This window comes from Bos grunniens, chromosome 6 (assembly GCF_055505025.1).
Source record: "Bos grunniens cultivar Pamir isolate PY7600 chromosome 6, Bosgru_T2T1.0, whole genome shotgun sequence".
In the NCBI taxonomy this organism is placed as follows: Eukaryota; Metazoa; Chordata; class Mammalia; order Artiodactyla; family Bovidae; genus Bos; species Bos grunniens.
In genome coordinates, this window is record NC_141170.1 from 62,474,450 (window position 1) to 62,491,005 (window position 16,556).

Here is a 16,556-nt window from a genome sequence, read left to right on the forward strand (position 1 = left end):
CTGTGGCAGCCCTCTCTTCCTTCTTTTGTGTTTGTCAGTAATGTGGGGATTGAGAAACTGAAACCAACATTACCAAAACTTTTGCTGTGAGGGTTCTTGATGTGATAAAGTTTACCCAATTAGGCTGGAACAGGGGAGGAGACAAAAGAGCCATAGTTTTGCACTGCTGACTGTTTTAAAGTTTGGTCAGGACAGGGGAGCCTGGTGGGCTGCCGTCTATGGGGTCGCACAGAGTCGGACACGACTGAAGTGACTTAGCAGTAGCAGCAGGAAGGTTCTGGGATTGTCTGCAGCTATTTTAGCTGAAGAGCAATTATAGAAGACATTGTGAACAGTCATCAGGTGTTGCAAATTTCATCAGCTGTTGGAAATGTAGATTTAATTTCTCAATCTCCATATTATTGACAAACACAGAAGAAAGAAGGGAGAATGGCCGCCAGAAGTCTCCACGGTAAGACTCTCCAAACCTGTCCCTGTGTCTTGTTAGGTCTGTGACCTGAGAGGCAGGGCGTGCTGAATAGTGACTTCTGGATTTCTGGATGCATGCTAAGGCTGTGAATGTGTGGAAAACATTCCGCAATTCCTGGTGGTGAGTTTCCACTTTCTCATTTCTTTATTACAGTAAGGATAGCAACTCTCTTGCTGGGCTACGTTTGTAGTGTTGTTTGGGCCTCTTTCCTAAAAGAATAGTTTCTAGCCTTCCAGTGATTTTGCAAGCATCTAATTCCCTTTATTAATTGCCACTCTGCTTAAAATACCTAGGTTTCTTTCTGTTTCCTGCAACCAATCATGACTGATATAATAATGCTGAAACCAAATTCATGAATTAGTTATGTACTTGGTTGGCCACCAAAAGTAAGATGTAAAATACAGATTCACACCAAAAATTTTTTAATGAGGAAAATAACTATAAAAATTAAAAAATATATAGAGTCATGCTATTGTTTAATTTTTTATTGTTTTTCCATTTGTTTACTATTCTTCAAAATTATAAAATATTTTAAGATCATAGAAAAAATATGAAATATAAGGTAACAGGTCTTTAAGTATCCACTGCAAGACTGATCAAACATTGATATTTGAACATATTTGCTTTAAATCTTAAGTCAAAAAACTTAAATATTATAGATGTATCTAAATCTCTCCCTAATACCACTTTTTATATATCTTCAGAGGTAACCAGTCTTGTAAAATACATATATATTCCATTCATAATGTTGTGCTTTTTCTATACATATGTATGCATTCATACCAGTATGTATATCCTTTTATATTCTTATACTTTATATAAATCATTTCATATTGTATGAACCATGTTTCCCAGGTTACTCTTTCAGGCAGTATTACATTCCTGATATTTTTCTATTTTTTAACCTATAGATCCAGTTACTTTATTTTAACTAATATGTGATTTTCTATTGGCTGATTATACCATTTACCTCCTGAGGTTGTTTTCAAGGATTGATTTTCTAATAACGTTTCAAAATCAATATGCTAATAATTGAATTTTTAATTTCCCCTGACCTTTTACAATGGCTCCTGTAATTGATCTCTTTGTTTTTGCCAATGGCATTTACACCCCCAAATCCTTCCAGCTTTTGGAATCATCTCGCCATGTTATTTTCATTATTGATCAATTCACTGAACACTGGTTCCTTGATAGTCTTTGTCTGTGATAAAATCTTTGAAGAGACTTCCTAAAGTCTCTTCTCCATCTCTCACTCCAGCAACAGCCTCTTCCTTCCTTTCGGAACATTTATCACAATGTATAATCAGTATTTATTTATATTCTTGTTTATTTTTTGTCTATCTTCTCCAATTGACTATAAGCTCTATAAAATTGGGAACCATGTGTTTATGTTCAATACTATTATGAGTATGGTAGGAGCTCAGTAAATAACCGATAAATGAATGAAAGCATGCCGTGTGTAGCCCATTGTATTCTAAATTCAACCAGTCATGTTCTGAAGATATTTTTTTCTCCAAAATATCAATAATATAAATCTAAGAAGAGGACATTTAGAAAGAAGAGAAATATAAAAGTAAAGCAATGCTTTAGAGTAGTACATTGCTGGGCTAGGTGTTCACAGTGGTAACCATTAGAAAGGGTAAGTATTTTATTCATGTAAAATGTTCCATTTGTTTTTACCTTAGGATGAATAACCCAAAAGAAAATCACTTGTCAAATATGTGACCTATTAATTGTATGGAAGAGTACAAAAATAATACAGGCACCTATGTACTCACCATTAAGATTAAACAGATGTTAACATTTTCGCATATGTGCATCAAACCTGTCTTTTAAAATAGGGAAAAAAACTGGTACAGTTTCAGCTAAGTTCCCCCTCTTCTGTCTCCTTTCCTCCCCACAAATAATCAGTGATATGTGCGTCTTTTCTGTGCAAGTCATCTTGTACATAAGAGCAGTGTAACAATTATAGGTGCACCCTGGATCCCCTATTTAAGAAAAAACACAATTACAGAAAAGTTAGATGTAAAAGTAATTATTTGTTTAGAATAAGAAATTATAGCACACTTAAAATGTAAAAAAAAGATGTCACAAGCATTGCAAAATCTTCAAAATTAACATATTTTTAAATATATTGCCTGACCTACCAGTATAATATTGCATTTTTCCCTATGCTTGAGACCGTGGGTCCTTGATTACCTCTTCCCATGATGATATTTTAAAGTGTTAATTTTCTTTTTATAATTGCTCTATAGAAACTATTTTCCTTGTAGCATTATGAACTAAATTTATTTTTTATTATAGATAGTTGGAGTGTAATAATTTAATACTTCACACATGTGCTTTCTTATTATTGTGTCGATACAGATTTATGTCCAACACATCCAGGAATTCAAGAGAAAGAAACTCTTGCTAGTGGAGGTCATTAGCAGCTGCTGAAGGAGGAACTGACCCATCTCAAAAAGGTAATACATGCCTATCTTTCTTCTCAACTCATTAAAAGAAACAAATGTAAATAATACAGTAGTCAAGTGTATATATCATTAGTAATTTCTCTTGTATTTGATAACTTTCAATAGCCTGAAACTAAAGCATTTATGTTTAACTGTAAATTAATATTCAGAATAAAAAAAAAAAAAAACCTCCCTAAAAAGAGGCCTATGCAAGTGAAAGTTGCCAAAACCTAAGTTTCATTCGTTAAATCTACCTTTATTTGTGTGTATTTATACTTGACATATGCTGTTTCCAGGGTAGCAAATTAGAGTGAAATTTTGGGTTATAGGATGCGTCTACCTTAAGCAAAAAGCTAACCAAAATGGTTCTAACATTTTCTGTTCTTCTAATGAGTCCCTGTTACATTTTCATCAATACCTGGTATTCCCTCACTTAGTAATTTTGACAGCTGGATGTGCGAAGTATTACTGTCGTTTTCACTTGCCTTTAATTTCTCTTCAGTCATGTTGGACATTTAATGTATTTATACTTATTGCCCATCTTGATTTCTTAAAATGTAAATTGCCCATTGTATCCTCAATTATTTTTATTCGATTAGCTTTATTTTTATTGATTTTTGAAAATATTCATTATTATCTTCCAGTTGCTAATTCCTTACCTATTAAATGGGTTACAGTGCAGTCTGACATAATATTACTTCATTTCTGATCTCTTTTGTCATACAAAGGTTTTCAATTTAATGCAGCAAGGTTTATCTTTTATAAATTTTGCTTTGTGTTTCATAAATATGCAAATCTTCTCTCTCCTTCCACAAAGATGTATTTTCATGTTTTCTTCTCTAAAAGTTTGAGTTTTATTTCTTATATTGAGTTCTTTGATGCTTTTGGAATTCATTGGGGGTATTACATGAAGTATTATATTTTTACTTGATATAGTTAGAGCTCCACTTTGTTAATATGCCTTCCTTTTACCACTGGTTTATAAAATCAGTTAATTCATTTCATCAGAATTGAAATCCAGACTCCATCCTCACTAGCTATATGATCTTAAATAAGTTACTTAAACTTGGGCATTCCTCAGTTTACAAATATTGTGCCAGATAGAGATATTGTGAAAATTAAATGAGTTAATAGTTACAAAAATTTTAGATAGCTTGACATGTATTAAACACTCATTCATAGCACCTCAATAAATTGTACCCTTCTTCCTTTCCCTGCTGAAATTCAGTATAATTTGATAAAGGAGTAAATAAGGAGGCCACATATTTATTATTAAAGATAAAATTAAAGAGCAGTTTATAGAACCAAACTTGGAGGCTTACTTGTAATCTCAGAGTTAGGCAGACTTTCACTTAGTTATAGGCAAGACTGGATTAGGGCAGGTTTCACATACGGAAGGCTTGTGTAGGTAAGAATTATCATATTTTGCTAAGATACTCTTTGGAAATTTTGCACATATGTTCATTTCCTGTACTGTTATCAACTATTAGTATTTTATACTGTTCTTTTTTTCCCCCTGGGAACAGAACAGTTTGTATCATCTGTTTACTAGATGTTGGATAACTTTTTTTTTTTTTTTTTTTACAAAACCGCCTAGATGTACCCACTCACCTACTATGGATTTACTGTGTATGTGTGAATTCTATTCTATTTCTTTTTCTCTTCCATTATAGTTGTTCTACTTCTTGAGTGAATTTTGATAAATTATAATTTTCCAGAAATTTTTCATTTTATTGCAATAAAATCATGAGTCTCATGCTATTTTTAGATCTTTAGTATATTAGCAACTTCATTTACTTTCTTTATCCCTAGTAGCGTAGGAACATATGTATATGTGCATTTGTGTATTTTATGTGTGTTTGTGTGACTGCCTCTTGAATTTTTTATAGACAATCTCACTAGAATTTTCCTTAGTTTATTAATCTTCTAAAAGCATTAACTTCTGGATTTTGTTGATATTTTTCCTTTTGCCTTTTTTTATATTTTAACTGATATTTATATTCTGCATTTACTTTCTTACATTCTACTTTTCTGATTTCTTTTGTTGAATGCTTATTTCTCATTTATCAGTATGTCTTCTTTGCTACAATAAGAATTTAAAGATAAGTAGATAAATATTTCCTTCTTGTATGGTTTTGGCTCTATCTCATCCAATTTAATGTAATTTAATTTATGTTACATTTTCTGTTTACCCTAAGATTTAGTTAAAAGAATGTTAAATTGTAAGTTGAGATTTTTAGTTATCTTTTTGTAGTTTTATTTTGTATGGTTATAGAAAATTTGGTACTTTTTCTGTAATTTTCAAGATTTTTTTCTGTATTGTAGTTGATACTCATTTTGGAGAAACTTCTGTGATTAGTTGAAATAAAAATGCATTTCCTGTCTGAGTTTTAAATATCCAAATATATACTTTAAACATTTCAATTATATTGTTAAAATTCTTGCATTCCTTCATTAAGCAAATGTTGAGTGAGTCCTATGTGCCAGTCATATTTTTTTCTAAGCACTGAGAACATAGCAGTTAAAATATAAGCAAACCCTTTTTATGGAGCTTATATTCTATCATGCAAAAAGAAAGGTATACAAATGAATAAGTAAATATATATGATATGTAAGATGGTAATAAAGGTCATGGAGAAAAATAAAGAAGAAAGTATTGGGGGTTGTGTGTCTGCGTGTGTGCTCAGCCATGTGTGACTCTTTATGACCCCATGGACCATGGCCTGCCAGAGTCCTCTGTATCTGGAGATTTTCCAGGCAAAAATACTTGAGTGGATAGCCATTCCTTTCTCCAGGGGATCTTCCCAACCCAGGGATTGAACCTGCATCTCTTGTATCTCCTACATTGGCAGGAGGATTCTTTACCACTGTACCACCTGAGTTATTGGTTATTTTTTATGGGATGGCTTTCTCTTCAGGTAGGAGAACAAGTACATGGCCTTGGGGAGGGGGTTCTTTGGCCAGAGAGAAGTGAGCAGAGATGAGAGTGGTCAAAGATGAGGTTAGAGAGTTAGTGGGTAGCCAGATAAAATACAGATATCAAATTGATGAGCAGGAACTAGCAATAAGACTCAGATGAAGTAGATAACTAGGTAAATAAGAAGGAAAAGATTATTAACCTGCCAGCCAAGAAGAGTTGGAGCAAGAGCAAGGATTTCCTATGTTCTTTATCTGGTTCTTCTACTAATAATCTGGATAAACTTGGAACATTTAACCTTTTTGATTTTGAAACTTCTTAGCCATGGGTCCTGCCAACTCTGTTTCTATAGCAATTAAGGATTCATTATTGTAAGTGTGGGCTAGATCATTAATCCACTGCAGAGGGATTGATTCATGAACAACCTTTAAGTTTCTATACTGTCCTAAGAACTAAAGGGAGACAGTGGCCTGTCCAGTGGCACTACCAAGCAGATGGTTGCTTTCAGTTTCATCTGCATTTGGGTGAACAACGCTTATATGGTTGCTTGTGGTGCTGTTTGTTTTTCTTTTCTTTTTTTTTTAAAGATCTTTCAGAATAGTAGATTCTTGGAGTTTTCTCAGAGTTTTGAGACTGTCAGTCTATTTTCACTACTGAATTCACAAATAGTACACATCTGTAATGCAATCAAAAGGTCTCAGTCCGATGTGTGCTCAGTCCCTTAGTCCTGTCTCTTCGCAACCCCATGAACTGTAGCCTGTCAGGCTCCTCTGTCCTGGGATTTTCCAGACAAGAACACTTGAGTGGGTTGCCTTTTCCTTCTCGAGGGAATCTTCTGACCTAGGGATCAAACCAGCGTCTCCTACATTGGCGGATAGATTCTTTACCATTGAGCCACCCAGGAAGCCCAATGCATATTAACTCTCTGCAAAAGGTTAAGTAGGAGGATTTTAGGTCCATTCTTGGAGATCGGTTAATTTGGTTACCTAATTTGCCTGTGTAGAAAATGACTATGAAGGAAAGTTGCATTTTTATTGTCATTTCAATTCAGAGTTCACAGGATTTGGTTTCATTTTAGGTTTGTGATTAAATCTGTACTTTCATACTTGTGCTAACAAGAACTAAAGGAAAACAGTAACTTGCCTCACACTAGCCTACTACTGCTGTTAACTCACTTCATTCGTGTCCAACTCTGTGCGACCCCAGAGACAGCAGCCCACCAGGCTCCACCGTCCCTGGGATTCTCCAGGCAAGAACACTGGAGTGGGTTGCCATTGCCTTCTCCAATGCATGAAAGTGAAAAGTGAAAGTGAAGTCGCTCAGTCATGTCCGACTCTTCGAGATCCCATGGACTGCAGCCCACCAGGCTCCTCCATCCATGGGATTTTCCAGGCAAGAGTACTGGAGTGGGGCGCCATTGCCTTCTCTGCTCACACTACCCTACCTCTCTTCTAATTTCTGTTCTCAGAAGCAAAAAGTGTTTACTTTCAGCTTTATCTGATCTTTACCTCTGAATAACTTATATATATATATATATATATATATATACTGATATTATTTACTTTCATTTTTTTTAATGTTTAATTTTATTTTATTTTTAAACTTTACAATATTGTATTGGTTTTGCCATATATGGAAATGAATCTGCCACAGGTATACATGTGTTCCTCATCCTGAACCCTCTTCCCTCCTCCCTCCCCATACCATCCCTCTGGGTTTTCCCAGTGCACCAGCCCCAAGCATCCAGTATCGTGCATTGAACCTGGACCGGCAACTCACTTCATACATGATATTATACATGTTTCAATGCCATTCTCCCAAATCTTCCCACCCTCTCCCTCTCCTGCAGAGTCTATAAGACTGATCTATACATCAGTGTCTCTTTTGCTGTCTCATACACAGGGTTATTGTTACCATCTTTCTAAATTCCATATATATGTGTTAGTATACACTTTCAATTTTTGACACTCTACATTGATAATTCTAATGCCCAATGAAAATTATAATTTAAACAATATTATGAGATGTACCTAAAACAGCACTAAGAAGAAAATTTATAGAACTAAATGATCATATTAAAAAGGAAAAAGACTTAAAAATCAATGATTTAAATATTCACTTTATGAAGTTAGGAAAAGAGCAAATTAAAGATAAAATAACATCCGACTTCCTGCTGTTAAAGGTAAAGATTTAGCTCCTTTACAACCCCCAATGCATTTCTCCCACACCCCCTTCATACAATCTACCTCCTCTATGCTTGCAATATAGTTAGAGGTTTCCCCTGCTATCCAAAAGTAGAACATTCCTATGAAATTTGTCATAAGCCAAAATGGCATAAAGAAGCAATCACCCTAGGCCACTTCCTGCTAATATAACAAAATAATTTGAGATAAAGTTCAGAGGCTCACAGAAACAGTTCAAGCTATGGTGGCTTAATACAGAGATGCTGAGAGTAGGCCTTAGGGTGGGCACTTGGTGGTACCACCGTCACTACTCATGGTACATGCCACCTCTATACTGGTTCACTGCAAAACAAATGCTATTTCCCTTTTGGTCATTTTTTGGTAAAAGCAAAAATCCTCTGATTTCTATGGGTTAGCAAAAACAGGTACTAATGTAGGTCTTTTGTAAAAGCAAAGTGGCCATAAAGCAAACTTTGGTAAAGAGGGGGATGTGTGCATAACCTTTAGATAACATTTCCATATGTTACATTTTCATGACTATGGTAGTATTATTCATATTTCCTTTCCTGTGCAACTTTTTCTTCCTTGCAGGAAATAATTGCCTGTATTTCTATTGTTTTTGTTTCTTAATTTTCTGTATAACTGTCATTAGTGTGAATGTAAATTTTTCTCTCTGTACATGCATACATATAAAGTAACAAATCTCTTTTTTTTCCCCTTGGAGCCATGACTGTTGCTAAAACAGCTGTCCTCCCATGTAGGTCTGGACTGGTTGCTCTCTAAACTGGCTACTCAGACTTATCTTAGGATTTTCTTATGCCATCACCTTAGGAATTGCTTTGTTGTCTCCTGTGTGCTAAGTCGCTTCAGTTGTGTCCAACTCTGTGCGACCCCATAGACGACAGCCCACCAGGCTCTGCTGTCCCTGGGATTCTCCAGGCAAGAACACTGGAGTGGGTTGCCATTGCCTTCTCCAATGCATGAAAGTGAAAAGTGAAAGTGAAGTCGCTCAGTCATGTCCGACTCTTGGCGACCCCATGGACTGCAGCCTACCAGGCTCCTCCACCCATGGGATTTTCCAGGCAAGAGTACTGGAGTGGGATGCCATTGCCTTCTCCCTGTCTCCTGTGTATTAAATCCCATTTTGCCTTTTTTCTTATTTGCCACCCTTTGTTAGGGAGAGCATTTTTTCTACAATTTCCCTAAGAAAATATACATGCAAGGTGATTCTTTTGAGAATCACGTCATACCTGATAGTTTAACTGGATGAAGAAATTTAACATAAAATCACAAATTCTATTTTAATAGACTTTGTTTTTGGAATGGTTTTAAGTTTCCAGAAAATTTGAAAAGATAGTAATGAGGGTTCCTCACTGGGCTCCCTCACCCAGTTTCCCCCATTAGTAACATCTTACATCAATTAATATGGTACTTATTTTACACAAATAATGAACCCCAAATAATATACTATTATATATATGTTATTTTATCTAAAGTCCACAGTGTATTCAGATTTCTTTGATTTTTGCCTAGTTTCCTTTTTTTTTTTTGTTCCAGGATCTCATCCAAGATTGCAACTTATATTTACTTGTCACATCTCCCTATGTTCCTCCTAGCTGTGGCAGATCCTCAGACTCTCCTTGCTTTTGATGGCCTTGATAGTTTTTCATAGTATTGGTCAGGTATTTTGTAGGATGCTTCTGTATTATAATTTGTCAAATGGTTTTCTTATTAGCCTGTAATTACGGTTTTTTGAGAAAAAGACGATAAAGAAAAAGTGACATGTTTATCACATTATATAAAAAATATATGCTATCATCAGGGTTTTCCATTAATATTGACCATAATCACCCAGTATTAATATTGACTACAATCACCCAAGTAAGACAGCAGGTGTTGCAAGAGGGCAGCAGAGGGCAAACACACTGAAACCATACTCACAGAAAACTAGTCAATCTAATCACACTAGGACCACAGCCTTGTCTAACTCAATGAAACTAAGCCATGCCATGTGGGGCAACCCAAGATGGGCGGGTCATGGGGGAGACATCTGACAGAATGTGGTCCACTGGAGAAGGGAATGGCAAACCACTTCAGTATTCTTGCCTTCAGAACCCCATGAACAGTATGAAAAGGCAAAATGATAGGATACTGAAAGAGGAACTCCCCAGGTCAGTAGGTGCCCAATATGCTACTGGAGATCAGTGGAGAAATAACTCCAGGAAGAATGAAGATATGGAGCCAAAGCAAAAAGAATACCCAGCTGTGGATGTGACTGGTGATAGAAGCAAGGTCTGATGCTGTAAAGAGCAATATTGCATAGGAACCTGGAATGTCAGGTCCATGAATCAAGGCAAATTGGAAGTGGTCAAACAAGAGATGGCAAGAGTGAATGTCGACATTCTAGGAATGAGTGAACTGAGATGGACTGGAATGGGTGAATTTAACTCAGATGACCATTATATCTACTACTGCGGGCAGGAATCTCTCAGAAGAAATGGAGTGGCCATCATGGTCAACAAGAGTCCGAAATGCAGTACTTGGATGCAATCTCAAAAACAACAGAATGATCTCTGTTCGCTTCCAAGGCAAACCATTCAATATCACAGTAATCCAAGCCTATGCCCCAACCAGTAACGCTGAAGAAGCTGAAGTTGAACAGTTCTATGAAGACCTACAAGACCTTTTAGAACTAACACACACAAAAAATGTCCTTTTCATTATAGGGGACTGGAATGCAAAAGTAGGGTCAAGAAACACCTGAAGTAACAGGCAAATTTGGCCTTGGAATACGCAATGAAGCAGGGCAAAGACTAATAGAGTTTTGCCAAGAAAATGCACTGGTCATAACAAACACCCTCTTCCAACAACACAAGAGAACTCTATACATGGACATCACCAATCTGGTCAACACCTAAATCAGATTGATTATATTCTTCACAGCCAAAGATGGAGAAGCTCTATACAGTCAGCAAAAACAAGACCTGGAGCTGACTGTGGCTCAGACTATGAACTCCTTATTGTCAAATTCAGATTTAAATTGAAGAAAGTAGGGAAAACCACTAGACCATTCAGGTATGACCTAAATCAAATCCCTTATGATTATACTGTGGAAGTGAGAAATAGATTTAAGGGACTAGATCTGATAGATGGAGTGCCTGATGAGTTAAGGAATGAGGTTTGTGACATTGTACAGGAGACAGGGATCAAGACCATCCCCATGGAAAAGAAATGCAAAAAAGCAAAATGGCTGTCTGGGGAGGCCTTACAAATAGCTGTGAAAAGAAGAGAAGCAAAAAGCAAAGGAGAAAAGGAAAGATATAAACATCTGAATACAGAGTTCCACAGAATAGCAAGAAGAGATAAGAAAGCCTTCTTCAGCGATCAATGCAAAGAAATAGAGGAAAACAACAGAATGGGAAAGACTAGGGATCTCTTCAAGAAAATCAGAGATACCAAAGGAACATTTCATGCAAAGATGGGCTCGATAAAGGACACAAATGGTATGGACCTAACAGAAGCAGAAGACATTAAGAAGAGATGGCAAGAATACACAGAAGAACTGTACAAAAAGGATCTTCACAACCCAGATAATCACAATGGTGTGATCACTGACCTAGAGCCAGACATCCTGGAATGTGAAGTCAAGTTGGCCTTGGAAAGCATCACTACAAACAAAGCTAGTGGAGGTGATGGAATTCCAGTTGAGCTATTCCAAATCCTGAAAGACAATGCTGGGAAAGTGCTGCCCTCAAAATGCCAGCAAATTTGGAAAACTCAGCAGTGGCCACAGGACTGGAAAAGGTCAGTTTTCATTCCGATCCCAAAAAAAGGCAATGCCAAAGAGTGCTCAAACCACCGCATAATTGCACTCATCTCACATGCTAGTAAAGCAATGCTCAAAATTCTCCAAGCCAGGCTTCAGCAATATGTGAACCGTGAGTTTCCTGATGTTTAAGCTGGTTTTAGAAAAGGCAGAGGAACCAGAGATCAAATTGCCAACATCCACTGGATCATAGAAAAAGCAAGAGAGTTCCAGAAAAACAGCTATTTCTGCCTTATTGACTATGCCAAAGCCTTTGATTATGTGGATCACAATAAACTGTGGAAAATTCTGAAAGAGATGGGAATACCAGACCACCTGATCTGCCTCTTGAGAAATTTGTATGCAGGTCAGGAAGCAACAGTTAGAACTGGACATGGAACAACAGACTGGTTCCAAATAGGAAAAGGAGTTCGTCAAGGCTGTATAATGTCACCCTGTGTATTTAACTTATATGCAGACTACATCATGAGAAACGCTGGACTGGAAGAAACACAAGCTGGAACCAAGATTGCTGGGAGAAATAACAATAACCTCAGATATGCAGATGAAACCACTCTTATGGCAGAAAGTGAAGAGGAACTCAAAAGCCTCTTGATGAAAGTGAAAGTGAAAAAGTTGGCTTAAAGCTCAACATTCAGAAAATGAAGATCATGGCATCTGGTCTCATCACTTCATGGGAAATAGATGGGGAAACAGTGGAAACAGTGTCAGACTTTATTTTTCTGGGCTCCAAAATCACTACAGATGGTGACTGCAGCCATGAAATTAAAAGATGCTTACTCCTTGGAAGGAAAGTTATGACCAACCTAGATAGCATGTTCAGACATTACTTTGCCAACAAATGTTCATCTAGTCAAGGCTATGGTTTTTCCTATTGTCATGTATGGATGTGAGAGTTGGACTGTGAAGAAGGCTGAGCACCGAAGAATTGATGCTTTTGAACTGTGGTGTTGGAGAAGACTCTTGAGAGTCCCTTGGACTGCAAGGAGATCCAACCAGTCCATTCTGAAGGAGATCAGCCCTGGGATTTCTTTGGAAGGAATGATGCTAAAGCTGAAACTCCAGTACTTTGGCCACCTCATGTGAAGAGTTGACTCATTGGAAAAGACTCTGATGCTTGGAGGGATTGGGGGCAGGAGGAGAAGGGGACGACAGAGGATGAGATGGCTGGATGGCATCACTGACTCGATGGACGTGAGTCTGAGTGAACTCCGGGAGTTGGTGATGGACAGGGAGGCCTGGTGTGCTGCGATTCATGGGGTCACAAAGAGTGGGACAGGACTGAGCGACTGATCTGATCTGATAATCACCCAGTAGATGTAGTGTTTTTCTGGTTTCTTCATTAGAAAGTTACTCTTTTTTTCCTCTTTCCCTGCTATGCTCTTTGGAAGGACATCATTACACACAGCCCACACTTAAGGTCTGGGAATATATGGCCATTATCTTTATAATTATCTATATAAATTACTTGGAATTCTTCTGCAAGGGATATTTGTCTGTTCTTCCCCGCTTATTCATATGTTTGATCGTTGATTTCTATCAGTATGGACTCATGGACATTTATTTTATATTTTGGGTTATAATCCAATACTTCTCTATTTTGTTTCTCAAATTGTTCCAGCTTTGACTGTTGAGTCAGCTTTCAGTTTACTCCTGTGTCCCTTTTATAATCCCTTACATTTTCAAAGCACTGCTTTACTTTTTGGTACTACAGGATGCTCCAGGCTCATCTTGTGAGCTCCTTGCTTCTATCCCAGGTCAGCCATTTCTCCAAGGAGCAATGGTTCTTTCCCTTGGGGAATGGTATTAGAACCAAGATCCAGGCACTAGTTGTACTCTGTGCTACTACAGCTGTCACTCAATATTTATAATTAAGCTGATTTGGGTCAAGAAGGGATCTTTTTGAAGTTTTACATCCTTGTTTTCTTTCTATAACTGCTCATTGTATATAACTTAAAAAGTACAGAAATAAATATATATTTACATACATGTAAATAGCCTCAAAATCAATATTTAATTTTTATCTTGTTCTTTTTTATTGCTTTTAGATAATATTCACTTTTCTTTGTATTAAAATGTTTGCAAACATAGATTATAGTGGTTGTATAATATTCAACAAATGCACATAAATATTTCTAAAGTTAAAGATTTAGGTAGCTTTCATTTTCAACATTTTGGGCAGAAAGACTATCTTTTATTTCCAATTGTTTAGTTAGAGTAGTTCTCTAGAAGTAGAATTTCCTGGTCAAAGAACATACTCAAAACGAGATATACTTTGTCTACTTTTTTTTACCAGTACCAAAGTATTAGACTGTTGTTTCTATCCCCTAAATGTCAAGGAACAGTAATGGTTTATAAATGTTAATTGAGTAGAAAGGAATTGGCTCATTATGGTCTTAATTTTTACCTTTTATTACTGAGGAGTTTGGTTGCTATTTCATTGTTTATTTGCCATCCCCAAATGGACAATGCACACTGTCAATTAGACCCTCCAATGTTTAGTTCTCTCACTAGCTTCCATGGAAGAGTCATGAGGCATTTTATCAGCTCAGAAATCTCACTAGAAATTTAGAAGATCAAAGGAAGAGGACATTTGCACAGGTAGATCGCAAAATTGTTATCTCCACCCCCTACCAAATTGCACCCCTGCCCTCCATTTCCTCTTCATTTTTCTCCCAGAATTGGTTCAGACCAAATTGAGGTTCCTCTGGGCTTTCGACTTCTGCCTCAAGGGCCTTTTAAGATATTCCTTATGAGGAATTCCAGTGAATAAAGTTGCTTCCATTTCAATATAGCCATAGTTTTTCTTTCATGAACTTTGTGTTTGGTCCTTTAGTAGATGCCATTTTGAAAGCAGATAAATACTACTTATTCATGTAATATCAACATATTTGTTAGATGCTGGAATATGTCAGACAGACACAATACTCAACAGCAGGGAGGGAGAGCAAATACCAAATGCTCTTACTTCAAGTTGTTTAAAACTGTGTGGGAGACACAGCCTCATCACTATTTTGAAGCAAATAGAGATTATTTTAATCACATGAAGCCATGAAGCTCATGTTACAAGTATCTCTAGAAAGGGAATATATCTCTCACTTTAGTTATTATTCCCCATGGAAAACATCTGAGAACATACTCAAAATGTCTCCCCTAAAAAAAGCCAAATTAAAAAGACCTAGAGATAGAAAGACATAGGGGAAAGGAAAAGGAATGGGAAGAAGAAAATAAAATTGACACAAATATAGATAAAAACATATGTGCTATAGAGATGCATGTATATTGATAAACTGTAAAGTTTGAGAAAGAACTAGAAAGTCTAGAATGCTTTTATATTTCAAACCTTTGCAATATTTTTAAGTTCATTTTCTCCACCTTTACTTTTCTGTTTCAAATAGTTAACTCCTAATTCTAGCTATTATTTTCCCTAGAAAGTCTCTCGGATTCAGTATCTTTCTCCTTTTCCATCCACAACAGTGTAACACTAGACCAACTCTTTACTCTTCTGTGGGCAATAAACCTTCAGGATCCACTGTGTTACACGTTCCTTTTCCCTCCCATGAGCCAGAAGAACTTGTCTGCCTTCTTTCACATTGCCATCAGCTCTCCCATCCGCATTATATCCCACTTGGGCTCTGCTTGGAGCTGTGTGCCAGCCCCTCATTTCTCCCTAGGCTGCTGTTTTTGAAACATCAACACAGTTCTTTTTGGGTTTCTTAAAAAATATCTTTGTTTTCTTGTTTAAAGCCAAACAAGCAAATTATATGAAAGCCAACAGCAATAAACCATTAATTGACCATATTGCCAACTAGCAGTAATGTAGTTATTAAACTCTAGGTGGCAGACTTTGTGATAAGATGCTTGCATGTACCATCCAGTTTAATCCTAGCAATGCCCCTATGAGATTATACCATCTATGAGATATTTGTGCTATCTCATTTTACACCAGAGAACCCCAAATCATTGAACTATGGAAAATGATAAAACCAGTTACAGAACTGCAGGAAATCTTAAAAGAATGAGATTTTTCACTGATTTTTTTACATTGTGTAAATTTAGGATTATAATATGTGGATTTGATACATTAAATAGTATAATACGATTGTCATTGTACCTATAGTACACCCCTATCATATCACATAATTATCATATTTGTGTGTGGTGGGAATAATTAAGATCTAGTCTCTTAGCCAGCTTGAAGCTTATAATAAAATATTGCTGTCTGTGTTCCCTTTACTGTGTGTTAGATATCTAGGACTTATTTTTCTGCCAGTTCTAAGTTTCTACCCTTAAACAATATCTCTGCTATTGCTATTTTAGCTTTTTATTTTATTCAAAATTATTGTTTCAGGACTAACTCCTTATAGATGTCACTCCTGACAAAGTCATTCTTAACCTTTCATTTGACCATTTTTGCTCCTGGAAGAACTTATTCTGCCCCCTTGCAACATTTTCTATTTACCTGAATTCTCACACTAAAATTTCTCTCACTTTTCTCATCATTGTCACTAACTTCATTTATTCACACGTTTAACAAATCTGTTGTGTTCTACTAAGTTTCATAGGTGCAGGGGCTATAGCATTGAACAAGACAGACACAGTTCTACATTCTAGTAGGAGTAAAAAATTAATAAACCGTGCATAAATGATTCTAGATTTTCTTAGTGTTATGAAGGAAATAAGCAGTGACTATTATAGGTAATTATGG

The 16,556-nt window shown here is 36.4% G+C and overlaps 1 protein-coding gene across 11 annotated transcripts in view; it reads left to right on the forward strand.

The window, feature by feature from the left end:
- Positions 1-16,556, forward strand: part of ARAP2 (ArfGAP with RhoGAP domain, ankyrin repeat and PH domain 2) — a 585,721-nt gene continuing 569,165 nt past the window's right edge. For 10 of the 11 annotated variants that reach the window (XR_015165502.1, XR_015165503.1, XM_086406188.1 and 7 more), the window contains exons 1-2: positions 1-589; positions 2,837-2,934. The gene's annotated coding sequence lies outside the window, so the exon portion shown is untranslated. The remainder of the gene's footprint in view (positions 590-2,836; positions 2,935-16,556) is intronic. The other variant, XM_086406189.1, reaches the window with a different exon arrangement.